Here is a 19500-nt window from a genome sequence, read left to right on the forward strand (position 1 = left end):
TATAACAAACAGTGGCATGAAGTTGAATGACAAATGTCTCTTTCGGTCAAAGAACTCCATTTTTTGGGTAACAGGATTTCGGCTGAGGGCATTTCACCATGGGAAAGCAAAGTAAACGCTACCCAGGAAACCACGTTACGTCGTGCAGATATCCTGGAGACGTCAGCAATCGACATTGCAGATGTCCAGGAGACGTACCGTTGGGTTCGAAATTACATATATTGAATGTTGCTACAACTGCAAGAAAACCCATCCAAATCACAAGAACGATAATGTAGAATAGAGCTCTCATAATACTTTTATATGCTGTTTACGGTACTCCTTATGAATATTTTAGTGGTACGCTTGCAAAACGTGTAAATATGTCTGGTCTACTTTGTTTTTCTGTCTTTGGCACAAGCATTAGTTTGTAATATTCATACTCGTGTACGTTACTACTATATTGTTGAGATGAACCTGTGCGCTCATAAATTTACATTCTTTATACATTATTTGGGAGTTTTGCCAGCCCCTTTCTATGGTTGCCTACGTGTTGTGGGCATTTATACGCCTCGAGATTCGCGATCGCTGCGCCGCCTGACGCCGCTTCTCCGCGGCGTTTGCGGGATTAGCACTGCGTGGCTGATAGGTGGTGATGCAGTGTTTTGGTTCTCTTTCGCTTCTCTTTGCCTTTCCGCGCACTAAACAACTTGTTATGGTGATGTCTGTAAGCTAACTGCACGTTTACGGCACTTCAAAAAAAACAGCTGCGTCTTGGCAGAGCGCTCTTACGCCAACAGCTACTCGAGGAGGCGGTTCTGCGCGCTTCTTGGCCGCTCTTGCGGGCCTCGGCGACGGCAGCAGCATATCACCGCTGTCACCTTCGAACACGTCAGCACAAGTGGATTCTATTTATTGTCGCCTCGTTTAGACCTGATATTGGCACTGTAAGAGGTTGGTTCGTTTTGCAGCGCAGACAACAAATGCGGCTTTGCTTCGAATATGTACGTCGTAGAAAAATATGTTTCGGGGATGTGATAACCCGATAGCTGACAAAAACTTGTGCCTTTTATGGGAATATAAGCCACGCGAAAATGTTAAGTACACTCAAAGGCTGTGCATTGTCAGATATGTGCCCACTCATGCCTTATAGTAAGAACCAAGGTATATGTAATGAAACCACGGGAAAATGAATGGTCTGGAAGTCAGGAATAAATAGTATAGTAGTACGGGAATAAAAAAACCGAGTGCAGCTTCTGAAATGCTAAAGACGTTTGTTTGAGCAAGGTAGTGTTCACCAGAGCAACTAGATGCGAAATGCACTGATATTTCGCTAGACATGGGGGGGGGGGGCAAGGAGGAGGACGCTCAACTGTCGTTTACAAATGCGGAGCGAAATCAACGAATGAACGTTTTGTAATCACACACAAGCTGCGTGTTCACTTTTCGTTTTTTTTTTTCGCCTTCAACGAACGGCTGACCACTCGGCGGACGCCTTTTTTGAAGAATACAGGGTAGGAATTCACAAGCGATACGAGGTGTCGTTGGAGTAGTTGATTGATTGATTGCAGGATTTAACGCTCCGACGCAACGGAGACGATGAGGCACGCCGTAGTGGAGGGCTCCGGATTAATTTTGACCACCTGGAGATCCTTAACGTGCGCCGTAATCTCGTACACACGGGCTCGTTGAAAGAGTGTCGTATCTGATGAGGGTCTCTGATTTCGGTTTATGCTAGATTCTGCAGTCTTTCTGTGCCATATGTTGCGAAGACGAGTTTAGTCACGGACGCGGATTACTCTATAAGCCCATCTTCGCGCTTCTCGTGGAGGATAAATGTAACAAATGAACCTTTGCGAGCGCTCACCTCGGGACAAGACGACCCAGCATTAAATTTGTCGTGGTGTGCTGACTCCGGAGTGCAATTTTACATTATCCATCGTACTTCTTTGGTAGAATATTTGTGAAATTTATGCCGCATTAGCTTGTTCATGGTACTGATCAATATCTGATATGTGATATTGGCAGCCGTAACTTGCGTGCTGTCAGGAATGAGTGCTCCACAGGATTTTGTAAGTGCACAAAGTTGATTTACATCATAGTGTTTATGGTCGCAACATGACCATTGGAGGAAACACTGCTTACGGAGACACTGTCACTAAATTTCAGGGCAGCGGAATTGCAATCAGCTGCATGCAAATGCTGGCTTCTGGACGCCGGCCTGTGACACACGCCCGGCGCTCATATAGACCTCACTAAGATCGCGTCATAAACGTTTATACTCTCGTGAACACACCACGCTTGCAAACAGAGTGCCTGCTCCACGTTATTCGGTATTTCGAACGCGGACAAATGGTAAATCGCTGTCTTGAACGAGCCCCAAAAGCAACGGCGACAGGGGGGAGCGGGCCGGGGACTCCCGCGCCTGCTTTCGAAACGGGCCGCTATGGGGACTTCAGTGGCGCCCCTACAGGCCGCGCTCGAGGCGTATACTTCAAATACATGTCTTGTTTGCTATTCAGCACTCTTTGCTGTTACTTGGCAGCTGGTTTATGAATTAATGTGTTTCCATTTTTGAAGTACTGCATACTGCATTAAGTCTCATATGTGAAGTGCGAAGCTGACCACACACTCTTGCAGAAGCACACAAAGTTAGCTCTACAAAAGAAATGTCGCATTTAAACCAAGTGGGAGTAAGTAACAACAAACCAGTCCTGAGCAGCAAAAGCGCCCTTGAGACTAAAGATCACAGTAGCGTCATAGAATTCTACCACACTGCATGGCTGTACGGGCCTTCTGCAAATAGCTGTAAATAAGGGCAGCTGGGCAGTAAGAAATCTTTCAATTTACACATAAACACAAAAGTGTTCAGTTAAAACAGTTTATATTGACTTCCAAATTATGCAATATGCTTTCGCAACAAAATCACTTTTATTTTGATTCCTATCTGCCCTTCCCCAGAGGGTACGCATTGTATACTTACAAGAATAGTGCAAATATTCATGACTATAAATAAGTCACACAAAGCAAAACGGTTGACAAAAAATAGAAAAAAAGCAAACATGTAAACCTAGGGTACAAGCACAAGATTGTTACGCAACTTGAAATATCTCACATTAAGTAAAATGGGTGAAACACAATGCAAGAAAAGTGTGGAAAGAAAGAAATGATTGAATGGTGGTTACAAAAACAAAGAAAATTCATGAAAATAAATTGTTCACCTCTAGTGAAAAGTTTGGGGAAGAATAAAACAAAAAAACCTTGGAAACACAGAAGTGGTGTTGAGTGGTGGTTGTGAAAGCCATACGAATTTAAGCTACTTTAAACAAAACAACATCTAGGGAAATGGTTATGAACACTAGAAAAGAACGTTTATACAGAAATGACTGTACGACGGTTACAAGAACAGAAGAAATTTACGGGATGAAATGATTCACACTTAGTAAAATGGCAGGACAAGAAAACAACAAAAAACTTTAGAAGCAAATTATTGAATTCTGGTTAGGAAAACAATACAAAGGTACACTATTTCAATATTTCACACAAAGTGATGTGATTTCGGAACAAACAAAAAACGGAGAACACGAAAACGGTTGAATAATAGTTACAGCAAGACAGATTTACACGACTACGTGATTCACACCAACTGATAAGCTCAAAGAACAATAACACAAAATAAAAACGCTGGAAAGAACGGAAAATATTCACTGGTGGTTCAATGGTGCAAGTCTGCATTATCAGTTATAGTAGGAATTCTTGAACCGTTTGCATTCTTCGTTGCGGTGCCATAAACTGCCAAAATAGTTTCAGACCGGATTGGCGGAACGTGAGTAAAATTTTATGATCCAAAGGCTGAAAGAATTTCAATACCTATTCTAGCAATTAAAACTAAGAGGCCGCAGGATGTCGACAAAGCTGATATTTGCGCAGGATGTGACTGACAATAAAAATCTAGGCGCTATACATTGCCAGGTAAAAAAAATTCGATGTCTTTAACAACACGAAGATATCTAGTTACATACAATGCAGGATGCCACTCCCAGGTGGGAAAAAGCGTGCTTCTCTCTGTCCCAAACCAGGAGAACTCGTGCGCCAAGTTGACCGTCAACAGTAGGCGTCTTCTGCAGACTGTCGCAGTAGAACCTCCCTTGCAAGCCAGTTCTTCAATCTAGGCATGGGTACAGAAAAATGTGTGTTGTTAAGACAGCTTTTAAGACTGGTATAATACAGAATGGCCGCCTACCATTGTCCCTAAAAAAGACAGTGTATGACAGCTGCATCTTACCGGTATCACCCACAAGGAAGAAACTTCCAGGCTCACTGAAAGGGTTTTAGTTAAAATAAGGACGAGTTAGCAGGCAGCAGAACGCTAGATGATGGGTGTAACATTAAGGGACAGGAAGAGAGTGGAGTGGATATAATTTAATGACACTATTGGCACTAATAAGGCAACCTTAAAACCAACTATACTCGGTTACAACTTAAGAACGGCACCGGAAGTTGAGTTGCGCCTAATAACCGCAACCGGCTGTTCTTCCGCTCGGCGCAAGGAGTGCGTTACTGCGAATGTTTTTGAAGCACAAAATAAAAGAACCCCCCAACAGAAACCAAGTAAGCCTAATGTTCTTGGGATTTTAAAATTTCAACGTGGGATACATTACCACAATAACGTGTATCAAGACGTAAAAGTATCATTAAAATTGCCATTCCCAGTCAAAACCCGGTCCAAAAATGACAAAACAGAACATTATTTGGAAAAATAACAAAGCTCAGAATAGTTTTTATGGCTTACGTGTTGTATTTTACACACGTATGCATTATTCACTAGCTTTGAAATTACGAAGTGTTAGCGTATAGTGGCCATCTTGCTTCGCGAATTTTCTTTTTGTCCACACATTTTCCACCATCTCATTCTCCAACATGCGCGTCTCGTACGAGGTTTATTTTTTGGCGGAGCATGACTACGCAGTGCCACCTGCAGCCGCATTCGTAACTGTTTCTTCGACTTCAGATTTTTCGTTGCGTTTGCGGTCTGGGGCGAGTCCAACTCCTCCTAAGAGCCTATCACCGCCGAAGCATCTGTACAGGAAGAACTGCAGCAGCACTGTTCTTTGTCGCCACGTTCGGCAGACAGTTTTGAACGTCTACATGAAGCTGCAAGAGGAGCACCAGCACGTTGGCGTAAACGAAACTTGCCGCAAGACAAGTGAGTACACCGGTGTCAGTTTCCGGAAGAGATTGGACATCAAATCTAAAGCGTAAGGCGACGGGCGGGAAGCTGTCCCCTTCGCGGAAAAGGCCCGGAAGCGAGAACCGGAGACGCCGCACTTGGATGTATGACAGCTTCACTTTGTGCGCGGAGAAACATTGTGCACGATCCTTCTGGCGCAACGAGCCTTCTACTGCAGAGAAGATTGCGGAAGAATTTCGGAGGAGTGAGCATCTCCCCAGCCTTCGAACATGGACCATTCGCCGCCTCCTGACTGACATCGTCTTCGTCTTCGAGAAACGCGAACGAAACTCGATGATGATCGAGCGTCAGGACGTGCTGATTTGGCGGCAGAGGTACCTCCGTCAGATCGCTGAGTACAGGCGCAGCACCGCAAGGTGTTCTACACAGACAAAACTTGGGTAAAAGCTGGCCACATTGTGACGAAGGCTTGGAGGGATGATACAGTGAAAACGTCTGAGGACGCTTTCCTGCATTGTTTGAAGACTGGACTCAAGCAGCGATCCGGAAGAGGAGCACTGTTGATAGTCACCCACATCGGCAAAAAGGACGGCCTTGTTGACGGCTGCCTGTCTGTCTTCAAAGGAACGAAGTCGGGAGACAATCACGAGGAAATGTATGGCGAGCATTTCGACGTTTGGTTTGACTCTGTTCTCACTAAGCTGCCCGAGGGTAGTTTTATCGTCATGAACAACGCGTCCTACTACTCCAAGCGCCTGGAGACTGTCCAGACCATGTCCTCACGCTAGCCTGACATACTAGCCTGGCTGACATCAACCGGTATCCCGTGTGATGCAACGATGACGAAGAAGCAGCGTCTTGAACTGGTGGGGCCAGTGAACGACCAGTTTGTGAAGTTTCGAGTTGATGTCGCGGCAGAAAAGGCTGGGAGCGTAGTTCTGAAGTTGCCACCATAACACTGCGAGTTTAACCCCATCGAGCTGATCTGGGCGCAGATGAAAGGTGAAGTTGCTAGGCCGAACACTGACTTCAAGATTCACAGTGTGCGAACCTCCTCATCCCAGCAGCTGAGAATGTTTCTTCAAGCAACTGGGCCAAGGCTGTTGAGCACGTCATTGGCATTGAGGACAATAGTGCACGTGGCTTCATCGACCATGTGAAGCCAATCATCATGAGCCTCGGGCAGGAAAACGACGATAGCTGTGCGAGTGCAGAAGACGACCTCTCCGGCATCGAGCAAATGGAGTGAGGCTTGCCATGCTGCAGTATTCATCGCCGAAGCACCAAACGGCTCTTTTAAGAGCTCAACAAATGTTGAATAGCGGTCTGGCCTACAGCGAGCTTGCCACCTATGTATCCTCCCACTATGTTTGCTTTATGCAGCAGAATTCACCTTTTTGTTCGGGAACAATACCAAGGTTCTTTACATGGCTGGTCAACAATTTAGGGCTGAGGAACATAAGGGGGATGAAGGGGAGGAAGAAAATAAGGGGGATGGTGACACAATCTTGCATTATTGAGGCGACGCTCTGTAACTCTCCCCACTGGTCTGCCTCCACACATGGAGTCAGATTGGGCCTGAATAAAAGTTTATTCCTCCTCCTCCTGTAACTTTATGCTCGGCTGCATCGGGCCTACCGATCTTTGTGGCCTCACGCTCAATTCTTGCCTTAAAATATTTGCATGTGGCCACGTCAGCAGTGTTGGTTTCAAGTTTTCCAATAGTCTTGTTTACATTTTCAACGAGATGAGGTTTGTGAACAGCGTTAGGATTTGTTATCCGGCGATTGCTGGTCTTTCTTTCCACACAAGCCAAGCTGGTTTATATGGAGAAAGACACTAGTCTATATTCAGAAAAGAGGTGCGACACCGTATCTAACCAGCCACTTCAAGAAGTCCCTGACAACGCAGAAGCGCTCCAGGTGAGCTTGAGACGTGCAATGCCGCCATGTATTGCGGGGCAGCACCCCAGTGACGTCCCGGGTCCACATAGATTCTATCACTCTCCCAGAAAACGAGCATTAACGTATACAAGTTGAGAGTGTCTGGCGCTGCTCTCCCTTGGCGTTGACACTTTACGCAGTTAATATCTTCTCACAAAGAAGAAATAAATTTTCCAGTACATTACCTGGTTCTGTTTGTGGGGAAGCGAACAGTTCAGTACGAGCTTTCGCCTTGTCGGGGCAATGAACGCAATGGAAACAGAAAAACTTTCCGCTCATTTTTCCATCGACCAGGGAGAAAACACCATCTGCCCAAGCTTGCAGTCAAAAATTTTATTGAAGTCTCTTTTTCTAGTAAGAACGGCTGTTCTGCCCCCACGACTACAATGAGCAGGGTAACTTACTGCCCAACCAACAAATTTTTTGATGTTGCTACCATGTGTGCCCTTCCTTTACGCAATAGACTCTTGTATCCTTGGAACAAATGCCAACATGTTGCAACACTGCACAAGATACGCTGAATACCACCACGGCAATGCTGACTGATTAATTTATCGGACTGCCTGAAACTTTCAGCGACAAGCTTCAACGAGAGGACTGTGCCTCGCGGCAGTACACAATTTTTTTTAAATGGCTGATACGATAACTAGCTGCTGTACAAAATGTGGTAATGTCGTTTTGTTCTCTTTACGTCTAATTCGTGGCGTTGTGCCTGATGAGTAGGAAGCTTCCGCGCGTAAGCTTGAAACTGTCTTGCACCATTACATGACGTGTAACCGTATTTCTTGTTGTATGGTGATTTTATTTCATTTGAAACCGCTAGCAATGAGGAGTTGCCGAGCTCACTGAGCGCCTTTGCACCGGCATCATTTGGAAGTAAGGTAAAAGGGAAATCACTGAAGTGTTCTAAGAGGCATCATATGCTACTTATGTGCTTGAATGCACTTCTCAGGGCAGCGCCACGTATGGAATGTTTTGTTTTCACAGAGAATATGTACTTTTTCCTCTCACTACAGGTGTGCCTGTATGTGATTTCAAGTCAAATCTTGCAGTGTAATTCAATGTATATAATATGTAAAAAAAATACAATTTATGGTGCACTATCAATTTTCCAATACATCCCTGGCTTGGTGTCGTATTGAATGGTATGAAAAAAGCAGCCGTTGCGAGTTTTGTGCATCTAGAGTACACTGCTTATAACGAATGCATGTATAAAAATCTCAGGCTCATTGTAACACACGATAAATTTTGACTCATATTAAGGGTATGGGGAGGTCATTGATTGCAACTTTGTTTTCAATAAATGGAACTTTGTTTTATTCTGATAAAGAAGACTGAGTGTCAAATTTGTCGAAAGTGCCTCCCGTATATAAATAAGCAGCTGAACAGAAATATAAGCAGCTGTTTCAACATCTGGACTGTAAAGCATACTTCAGAGAGAAATGTGAGATATCGAGGTTCTTAGCAGTGCATTATTGTGATAATATGAAAGAAACATTGAACAAAACTTTGTACGGGCACTGTGAATGCCTTCATACACCTGTGGTAGTGCACTAGTGGTAAATTAAGATGGAAGGCCATCAGGGCCTCACCTGTCGCACTCTGAATTCTGTTGTTCAGTGAAGCTCCATGTTAAATCCACACAACAGGTTATAGGCCAATTTAGTTTGGGTGGGGTAAAGGAGGCGCATGCTACTGTTTTCTGGGTTCTAATAACCTATCATATTTGTAAATTGGTACCACAACCTCGCATCAATGATACCTCAAGCTCGTATCCATGAGTATATCTGCCAGTGAGACTGTCTGCATCATGCCCGTGTTTTGGCACTTGAATTTAGATAGAAGACACTACAACTTTCCATCTTTCCATTCGTAAACATTTATGCGTAAAAGGGAATGAAAACAAATGCTGTTTATAAGTGGAGGTTCTCTAGCCAAATTATAAGTGGGAATAATTCACTCCCGCGTATAATTAGGAGAAAAGCAAACGTTTTTGTTATATGTACTGCGATTTCTTTGAGCCTGCCATAGCAGATGTAAATTCAAGCAATGGGCATAACAAGGTTAGCTGTTTTTATGCCGACAAAATTTTTTCCCTGCACAGGCATTTTCACTAGTATTTTAAAATGACACTCCAAATGCCGTGTGTTTGGCGTATAACAATCTGGAAGTAGTTAAATAGACGGTTATAACCTATATTGGCCTTTTAAAAATCGCAATTACGATGGTAGCTGCGAAAGAGCATTTTTCAGGAATGGAAAATTTACCAGCCATTTCGAGACTCGATCATAATCGCACTGCGTTGAGACTTAAGCAGAACTAAGCTTAAAAGCGGTTTTTCTTAAAAATGTGCAACACCGTGAAGCACGGTTATTAGGCGCAGACACTTCATGGTCGCTTCCTGTAAACTGCAGGCTTTGTTGCCAAGACTGTATAAAAAAACGCGTAACAGTGCGCTATTAGGGACAGTCGTAGAAATGACGGCCGTGATTAGGCAATGCACATGTAAGGAGCAATAACCAAGAAGCGCAAGTAGTAAAGTAACGCGTAATTACGAAACAAAAGCGAAGTTCTTTTCACGCATGATCTGAAATGAGTAATTTTGTTGTTGTTTTTTTTCTGTTTACAAACAGCGCGCTACCTATGTTCGCCTCCGATTGGGGTGGCTTTTGTGTACACATTACTAAACACAAAAGTGTTTGATGCCATAGTTATTAACCATCAGCATAATCTAAAAATCTGAAATTGTTCTCCACGTCGACGTCGAACGCGCATTATGTTTCGTACCTCGCGACAATATTGCTTCAGAACATCGAGTACTTCACGTACATATAACTGCATTGATCTTTGTAACATGATGAGTCTTATATAAATAAACGGCGCACTCGCTCTTTTACCCCCTATATTAAAACCTATTTGTTCATTCGTATGTCGTAATTACGAAATCTCGCGCCGTCAGTGAACTAGTGGTGTGAGGTGTGGACAATCTATTAGTTCTGAAATGATAGACGCAAGATAAACAACCGATAGAAATCACTGCCAGCGCACGCACACAATAACCACACCGGACACGAGTCGCTTTCATGACTTTTCGTACTTACTCTGCCTATAAATTACTGCAGTGACGACAAACAAATTCGGTGACACGAGCAGATGATGTCACGCATTTACCGCAATCCTCTTTCAAAACGCGTGCGCACTGATGCCACGGCTCTGGCGCTTCGGCGGAGTGATACCTACATGAGGTGGTGCCGTTGTTAGGTTGTAACCGAATATATGACTGCTAATGTGTGGTACCACTATTTATCAGAACTATAGTTTGTGAATTGGGACTCTGAGGACATTTTAGTCCAGCTAGAGATCCCATGTGAACTCGCAAAATATTTGTCTTTTCTTTGAGTATAACTATAACAACTATAACACCTATAATAACTATAACTATAACCCCGTGTTGATTGAAGTGACAATATATACACGGATGAAGCCATGTCCACAAAATGTGGTAAAAGGACAAATGCACATACCTGGACAGCGTTACTGCGATGGTCGTATACATCCTGCAGCAGAATGCTGAGGGGGGCTAGTAGGTATATATGCATAATTATTCCTTCGAAAAACACATCACTGCCATCAAGCACATCACAGCACATCAAGCACATCACTGCAAAGTAACTGCCAACCTTGAAGGTCTGTTTTTTTTTTAAATTCAGTGACGCCTTTTTCAAACAGGGGGTTTCATCTGCCTTTCATCTGCGTTTTGCCTTCGGCTGGGTGATGCTAGAATTGCTTTCTAAACATTGCAACGCGTTTGTTTTTACAGAAAAATAATTATGGACAATAAAAATGCCTTTTGATAATTTTTACTAAAATTTTGGACCTTTTCACTGCCCGGCTGTTTATTAGGCTCTTGATTGGAAGAGAAAAAATATCAACAGAATTCCGCACGCATGTAAGCTTGCATTTCGTGAAGAGCGCACGGCTTCGTACAAGTTTTTCTGGGCTTTCGCAACGGCAGGGGCTCACAAAAAAGAAAATACTGAGGGCAGAAAATACAAGCGCATGTGAGCGTGAATAACGTGAGGAGAGCCCGGCATCACCCAGGATTCCGCGTGGGCTTACACCACGTGAGGGGCACTCAAAAAAGAAAAGAAAGTACTAAGTTCACGTGAGCGTGCGCCTCGGGGCGAGCACACGGCATCATCCAGCTTGCCCTTCTAAAACACTCTGCCCAGCGTTTGTGACGTGATCACTCGCCTGCTATTCTACTCGCCAGTTCACGTACGCTCGCGCCGGAAGTTGGCAGCACCGAACAGCTCGCGCTGGAGACGCCGAGTTCGCGAACCCGGTAGCCGCTATTTCGAGCACGTGCGACACGGTCCACCTTGTTAAATATGTTTAGGCAAACGGACGAAACAATCCCGGCCAGCCACTCATGGAGAGCTTCCAGAAGCAAGTAGGGAAATCCATGTCATGTGCAATAGCCAGGTCTCCGACGAAGGGAGAGAGAAAGGGAGAGAAAACACTTTATTTTCCAAGGAAGTTGAGTAGGAATGCGTGGTGGCTGCTGGCCGAAGCCTGGCGGCGGTAGTGGCAGTGGCGACTCGGTCAAGCAGAAGTAGCTGCGCCCCCGGTTGCGAGGCGCTGAGCGCGTCCTCCCACTGCACAACGCTGGAGATTGGGTGGAATGGGCTAAGAGGACAGGCCCACATGTTGTGGCTTAGTGCGTCCAGGGAGTCACAGAGGAAACAGTTAGGCACAGGGAAGTCATAGGATTAGGTCTTGTGGAGGAGGGTTCAACGGGCGAGGCAGTTGTTCTGAAGGAATCGCCATACGCGATTCTGAGCGTTGGTGAGGGCTGTGTGGGCAGTGGAAAAATGGCGGCCGGAGAGGCGATAATGCTCCGTGGCTTCCTGATACGAGAGCAGACGATCGCGTGCCGACCGAGCACTGTGTTAGAGAGCAGGAGCGAGCCCACCACGGCTGTTAAGTTCTCGTGCTGCTTTATGGGCCGCCTCGTTGCCTCCCACCCCAGTAGGGGCCGGGGTCCCGACGATGTCGAGTGGTTGAGTATGGGGATTTTGGAGAATCTTGAGTGCTGTAGTCGAAGCGCTACCACGAATGAAGTTTTGAATGGCCGTCTTCGAATAAGTGATTATAATGAGTGGTGGCAACCAGGTGATGCGGGCCAGGGCTATTGCCGCCCCTTCCGCCGTTGCGGGGTAAGATGTCCGTACGGGGAGGATTGTGACGGGGGGAGAGCCCGTCAGCTCTCCTTTTCCTGCAGCCTTTCACCATCGGTACAAGCTGTGGAAATTTTTTGTTAACATATGTGACTTGTGTTTGTATTTGTCAGGTGAGCAGTTGTATTTTCATTACGAAGGTAGAACGACGAAGTAAAAAGGTGGTTTCACTGAATAAAAACTCCTATGAGCATAAATATTAGTTCAGGCAATGTTGAGTCTAATTTATTTTTTATTTCCACCACATTTATATTTCCGTAGAAGCAATATTGGTGGATTACAAAACTTGGACAAACCCCTCTGTACAAAACCCATACAAAACACATACAAAACCACTCGGTAACTTCAGAACAGTACGCCTGCAGAGACGTTGAAAATAAAGTATAGCAGATATAGCTAAAATAAATGTAACTGCGATAGGCATGTACGAAGTAAAAACGGACATACCAGGAACATTTCAACAACGTCAGCAAAATATTCCTGAATACCGTCCACAAATGAACCAGCAGCAACATCGAGAGTACGTGTTTAGCATAATTGAAAGAACATCCGACATTAAGGTACCAGCAACGTTATCTCAACATCCAAAAATTTTCATAAAAATATTGCACGTTGTACGGATGTCTAATAGAGATACTGCTGGTACATAGACGTTGGGATCTTTTTGGGACGTCGCAGAGATGTTAGTGGTTCGGTGGAATAGTACGTGCTCCGGCTCCTACGGATATAAAGACACTGCAATCATTTTTAGGCCTTTCAGGATACTATGCCAAGTTCATAAAGAACTATGCAGAGATAGTTGAACCGCTTGCCTCATGCTCAGGAAGGGTCCGAACTTTCGTTGGTCTGATGATGCTCAGCGCTGTTTCGATGAGGTGAAAGCTGGCCTCACTTATTCTCCTGTCGTGAAGGTCTTTAATCTTGACTTGCCGGTAGTAGTTACTACCGACGCATCTGATTTGGGATTTTGGACGCATCTGATTTGGGAGCCATACGGCTACTACAGCAGCCGTATGGTTGTAGGTCTGAAAGCGTAGCCTTTGCGTCTAGAACTTTGCGTCTAGACTGAGAGAAAATACTCTGAGGGACGGTGCGAAGCACTGGCTTGTGTGTTCGCATGTGAAAACTGGCACATGTTTTGGGGGCAGACGGTTCAGGCTTAGAACTGACCATCAGGCTGTAGTTGTATTGTTAGCCGCAGGAGATGCAGGTCGAAAGCCTTAAAGAATTTCACGGTGGTCTGCTCCTCTGCTGCACTACAATATTGCCATCCAATACTGGAAAGGATCAGAAAATCCGGTCGCTGACGCTTTGTCGAGATTACCCATTCAGAGTGCTCAGGAACTTGTTAAGGAAGAAGAGATAGTGTCGCTGGTAACACATTATTCATTAGAGAAACGATGCAGCTGGCAGCGATGGCTGATATGACGTCGCAGAAGGTAGCTGAGTATGCGTCCAAGGGTTGGCCCGATAAACAAAGTACACGCTGATTTAACCGATCGTTTTCATGTAAAGGATGAACTTTCTGTGGTGGACGGTTTACTCGAGCGGCATGACCGTGTAGTCATTCAGTGTGTGCTTGTACCTATGTTCCTCCAGTTAGCACATGAAAATCATCAAGGAATAGTACGAAACAACTTCTCCATGAACGTTACTGGTTGCCTCAGATGGATCGTAACGTTGAAAAACATGTAAAGCATTGTCAAGTGTGTCATCTCCAGGCAAGTCTTCTAAGCCTCATGTACCTCCGTTGCAGCCGGTGGAATGGCCTGAAGGCCCTTGGCAAAAGTTTGGAATGGACATCATCGGTTCGTTAGATGTGTCGTCGTACCCCATATTTCTTGTTTCACTAGTCGGTCACTACTCTAAGTGTCCTGGCGTTCTGTGCACAAATTTCATTTCAACTGACGACGTCATTAAGTTTTTGGACTGGTCTTTCAGTTGGGAAGGGCTTCCTGAAGTCTTACTGAGGGATAATGGACCCCAGTTTGTCTCCAAACAATTTCAAGAGTATCTAAAGAAGAAGGGTATCCGCCACGTGTTCTCTTCGAAGTATTACCCTCAGGCTAACGACCAGATTTAACGGTTTAACAGGGTTCTGAAAGAACATTTACAGGTAGCCAGACTTGAAGGCAAGGACGCTTGGAAAAGCATTACACCATTTCTTGGGTCGTATAAGGTCACACCACATTCAATGACAGGTCTTTCTACAGGTTTTTCTACTGCATGGACGTCAGCCTTGTTCCAAAGTGGATATTAGCAACTTTAGGATAAGTAAAAAGGCAGCAGAATTGGACAATTTTCTGCCTCATGTTCGGAATCAGGACTTCTCGAAGCAGCGTAAAGCTGAACAGTACTTTGACAAAAGAAAAGGGGCACAGCAGACCCGCATAAAAGTCGGAGATGTAGTGAAAGTAAAATTCCATAAGCAAGGTTTTCTGAAGTATAGTAAGCCGTTTACAGTAAAGGCTTAGGTTGCACCTTTCACTTTTAAGCTCCGTGAGGGAAAGATCTGGAACGCGTCAAAACTCACAGTCATTCTGAAAGGAACTAAGGTTGGCTCGGCACCGTATTCCTTCGTCAATGTGGAGATCTCTTCGAGGCATAAAGAGTTTTTATTCACTTTGTGTAACTTAGACATTTGTGACAGCCAGTACCCTAGTCTACCGTTGACAGTCGGGCCAAGCCCCAGGGTCCAGACAGACTCTGATCTGTCAGAACTTCCTTCCTGTGCAAGGTCTGTATCGGTTGTTCCTCAGGAAACGTTAGAATGTTAGGAAGGAAATAGTTAGAAAACCGATCCAAATAGCCATGTGGGCAACACAAGAGAAAATGAGGGGGCGTCTCGGTCTTCAGATATTTCAGGTTCAACGTCTGCGCTTCCGCACCGTAAGTCTAAGCAGCCTTAGTGGCTTAGCGACAACGAGTGGTAGGGTGTAGATGTAGCGTTCATGTCTTGTGTCTTGTTGGACGTGTCATGTCTTGTGCATGGTCGTATATCATCATTGAGAATGTTTTTGGGCGGATTTTCGGGCGGTGTTTAAACAAAAAATGTTTACCTGTGTTGCGTGTTGTGTGTTCTCCGTGTCTCTGCTAGTCATACTGCAACTGCTCCTGCGCAAGTGATAGAGCTTTCTTGGGACTATGTAGGACTGTCCTGAGCGACTGAGTGCTTTTCTGTCGATCATGTGTAAGGAAGATGCAGACATTCTTTCAAAGCTCGGGAGAATGATGTGTAATATGTGCTTCACAGAGTGTGCAGACTTCGTTTGCACGGGGAAATGATGTAGAGTGTCTGGCGCCCTCTGGTGGAGCGACCGCGCACTGTGTGAGGTTGTGTTGTAACTAGCTTGTAACTTGATGTCGTTGCGGTGTGACCCACGTGATGGTAATGCTCCAATCACGTGCGCATGCGTGTGTGGTTGTGCCGTCCTCATGTGGAATAAATCATTCTTTGTCTGGGGTTCAAGGAGTTAGGCAGGTAGCACTCTTTCTTCTGCGGTGTGCGCGGCGCGCCTTTGCTCCCGTCGCTGCCGAGGTCGCTCGTCGTCGCCCACGAAACAACAAGGGTAAGGCTGACGAAGGAAGTACCGCCTCCTCCCTGCTTTTATACTATGCCGTATCGTATATTCAAGCCACCCCCTACCAAACGTGATCGGTCTCTGAAAAGGTGCCGCCCCGAAGTATCATTTCCATTCTTACCAACAATCTCAATCCCAAAACCTGCCAACTATCCCCACTTCCTCATCATTGAATTTCTTGAAAAGAAAGCCGGTTGCCTCCCTGTCCATCTTCTCGGTCACCACTTTTATAGAAGGTGTAATAGGAAAATCCTACAAAGCAAATAAAGAGACAACCGGAGAACTGTTTGTCAAAGTCAGCACCCAGCAGGAGGCAACAATTCTCCTGAGCCAGACACGCAGCGCAGATCTTGACATCACGGTCACACCCCACCGAAGCCTTAACAGCTCACAGTGCGTCATCTCAGATCCTGAACTCATGAATAAAATCGAAACCGATCTGCTAGAGGGCCTCAAAAGTCAGGGCGTAGCAGCGGTGAGGCAGATAACGATACGCAGAGAAGACAAAGAAATCCCTACCAAACACCTGATCTTAACCTTTGATCGGTCAACACTTCCAGAATTTATTAACCTAGGATACATTCGATGCTAAGCTCGGCCATACAGGCCTCCCCCGCGGGGTTGTTTTAAGTGTCAGAGGTTTGGGCAAGGAACCAATTCCGGCCGTGGCGGTCTGACGTGCGAAAAGTGCGCCCAGCATGACCACCCATCTGACAATTGTCCATCATCTACCCTCACCTGCGCCAACTGCCAGGGACCCCACCCCGCCTACTTTCGAAACAGTGAGAAGTTCAAACAAGAGAAGGGGGTTACCAAGGTTACAGTCACTGATAACCTTACCTTCCCAGAGGCGCGAAATTTGTTCGCCTCTTTCCCACTGGGGAGGTACGCCGACGAAGCTCGCCGGGGGACGGAGCGGCGTCTTGTTTCCACGGGGTCCCAGTTCGGCGACGCCGACCTGGCCCGGCCCCCGCCCCACACTGGGTTGAATCAGTCAAGAGACTTAAAAAGTACCTGCGTTGTATTTCACGCCGTTTGCTGAGGCAGCAGTGGTTGTGGTGGCAACCACGTCGGATAGAGACGTTGCTGCATCCACTTCCCCTCCACCGGCCCAAAGCAGACGCAAGGGCACGGAGCAGATGGAGACGGAAGCATCCGCAGCGACCCCCTCTCCCGCCTCCCTGCCTGTGCCATCTATGGTGCGCCAACCTGGGCACTGGCAGCGCAGACAAAGAACACCCGAAAGGGTACTAAGTCAAGAGGACCCAGTCTGGTGAGCACCACCTTGCCTTCAGATGACGACATGCACGTCGATCCCTTCCGGCTTTCATCGCAGCGAAAAGAATAGGTGGCGAGGTCCAGGTCAGTATAGGTCAACAAACCCCTTCCAAGAGTCCAAGCCCCGAAAAAACTTACATAAATAGTCCCACTCCAGTAGCTCTGAATACTTAATAATAGGAAGAGAAAACATAATTCAATAGAACTGCCGAGGCCTTCTCAATAATGTTGATGACCTGTACGAAATTCTGATGCTAATCATCCAAGTTTATTGTGTGTACAAAAAACACATTTAAATTCCAAACTTACAAATTTCCTAAATAGTTACATGGTCTTCAGAGAGAACAGGGATGGCTGCACGCACTCTTTTGGGGGGGGGGGTGTTAATAATCGCTCGGAAATCCTTAGCATGCACCCTGTCACTTCGAACACTGTTCTTGACGCTGTAGCAATTCGCACAATAATATTCAATAGATTAATAACGGTATGCTTCATATACTTTCCTCCTGATCACGCACTTTAGAGGTCTTACTTTGAGGCGCTGGTCGACCAGCTGCCCTAAACATACATCCTCACAGGCTACTTTAATGCACACAATTCTCTTTGGGGCTCTTCTCGCATAGATGCCCGAGGTCGCCTGAAAGAGAAATTCTGTACATTTTCTGGCGCATGCCTCCAACAAACATAGGCCAACGTACGTTAATATAGGACACAACACACACTTATATCCTGATTTTGCTATTGACTCCGCAGTTCTCTTTCCTCTTCACGAGTGGGGTCTGGGCACTGACCCAAATAGTAGGGACCACTTCCCTACCTCGCTTACATATATAGGTAAAGGCCCACGCAGCCCATCTTCCCAGAACAGTTTCAATAAAGCAAGAGTTAACTGGGATAAATTTACAGAGACATCCAAACTACACCACACATCAATAGCACACCTACACGTTCAAGACGCTAACCAACTCCTCACGGCGCACATCCTCCATGCCACCGAAAAGTTCATTCCCCACGCCTCTGATACGCCGCACCACCAGAGGAGGCCGTGGTGGAATGAGGGCTGTAGGCGAGCGCGAGTGGCCCAGAACAAGGCGTGGGGTATCCTTCGTCTGTACCCCACATCGGTTAAACTCATTTTGTTCAGGCGGGCCACAGCGTTCTGAAAACATGTGTGCCGTGAGGCAAAACAATACCGTTGGCACACCTTCTTGACATACAATAATTCATACACGGACTAACACAATGTCTGGACACGAATACCAAAACTCAAAGAACAACAAACCCACAGCCTGCCCTTTAGAAGTACTACAGGGGACACACTCGTAGACCAGGCTAACACACTCACACAACATTTCCAACACCTGCCCAGCTCAGCACATTACACTAACACTTTCATGCAACACAACACATCTGCAGAGAAAGAGTCGTTACATGACAAAGACAAACGAAAACTTTTTAAAACTCTGAATTCACACTCTATGAATTGAAGGGTGGCCTGAGCAGGTGCAAGCTTTGAGCTCCAGGCGCAGATAAAATTACGTACAACATGATACAACACCCACACTCAGACACTTTTGAGACACTCCTACACCTATACAAGAAAATATGCTTTCGGGGCTGCTTCCAAGGCCTTGAAGGGAGGCCATTGTAATGGCTTTCCTAAAGGAAGGGAAGGACCGTCCTCTCCCGCTAGCTATCGACCTATTGCCCTGAGCAGCTGCTTGTGCAAGCTCCTCGAGCAGATGACCAACAGGAGACTCATGTACTTCTTTGAGTACAATGGTTATCTCGAAAGCTGCCAGGCTGGCTTCAGGGTAGGGACATCCACCAATGATCAGTTGGTTGCTTTGGAGTGCTACATAAAAGATGCCTACGTCCATGACCAATATTGCATGACAGTAATTTTGATATTAAAAAGGCATACGATACCGCATGGTGCTACGGCATTCTTAGAGAACTAAAATTCTTCGGTGTAACAGGTAACATGCTGAACACTCTTTCCAGTTACCTGCCCGAATGAACATTTCGGCTCAGATTCGGTTCGGCACTTTCGAACGTTCACGTCCAGGAAAATGGTGCTCCTCAAGGTGGCGTTTTGACCTCCACCTTGTTTATAGCAAAGATGAACTCACCCCGAAAGGCACTGCCGCCAACCATCTCCTGCAAGATGTATGTAGATGACGTTCAAATATCTTTCAAATCATGTAACATATCCATTTTCGAACGTCAGGTCCAGCCTGGAGTAAGCAAACATTCTCGCTGGGCAGACGAAAATGGATTTAACTTAA

General features: G+C 45.7%; 1 pseudogene; it reads left to right on the top strand.

Annotated features, from left to right (window-relative positions):
* Positions 1-6009: 6009 nt before the first annotated feature.
* LOC144139922 (alpha-(1,3)-fucosyltransferase C-like) overlaps positions 6010-19500 on the top strand; it is a 29877-nt pseudogene continuing 16386 nt past the window's right edge.

This window comes from Haemaphysalis longicornis, unplaced genomic scaffold (genome assembly GCF_048455015.1).
Source record: "Haemaphysalis longicornis isolate Haplotype H1 unplaced genomic scaffold, Haemaphysalis longicornis Haplotype H1 scaffold_5, whole genome shotgun sequence".
NCBI lineage: Eukaryota > Metazoa > Arthropoda > Arachnida > Ixodida > Ixodidae > Haemaphysalis > Haemaphysalis longicornis.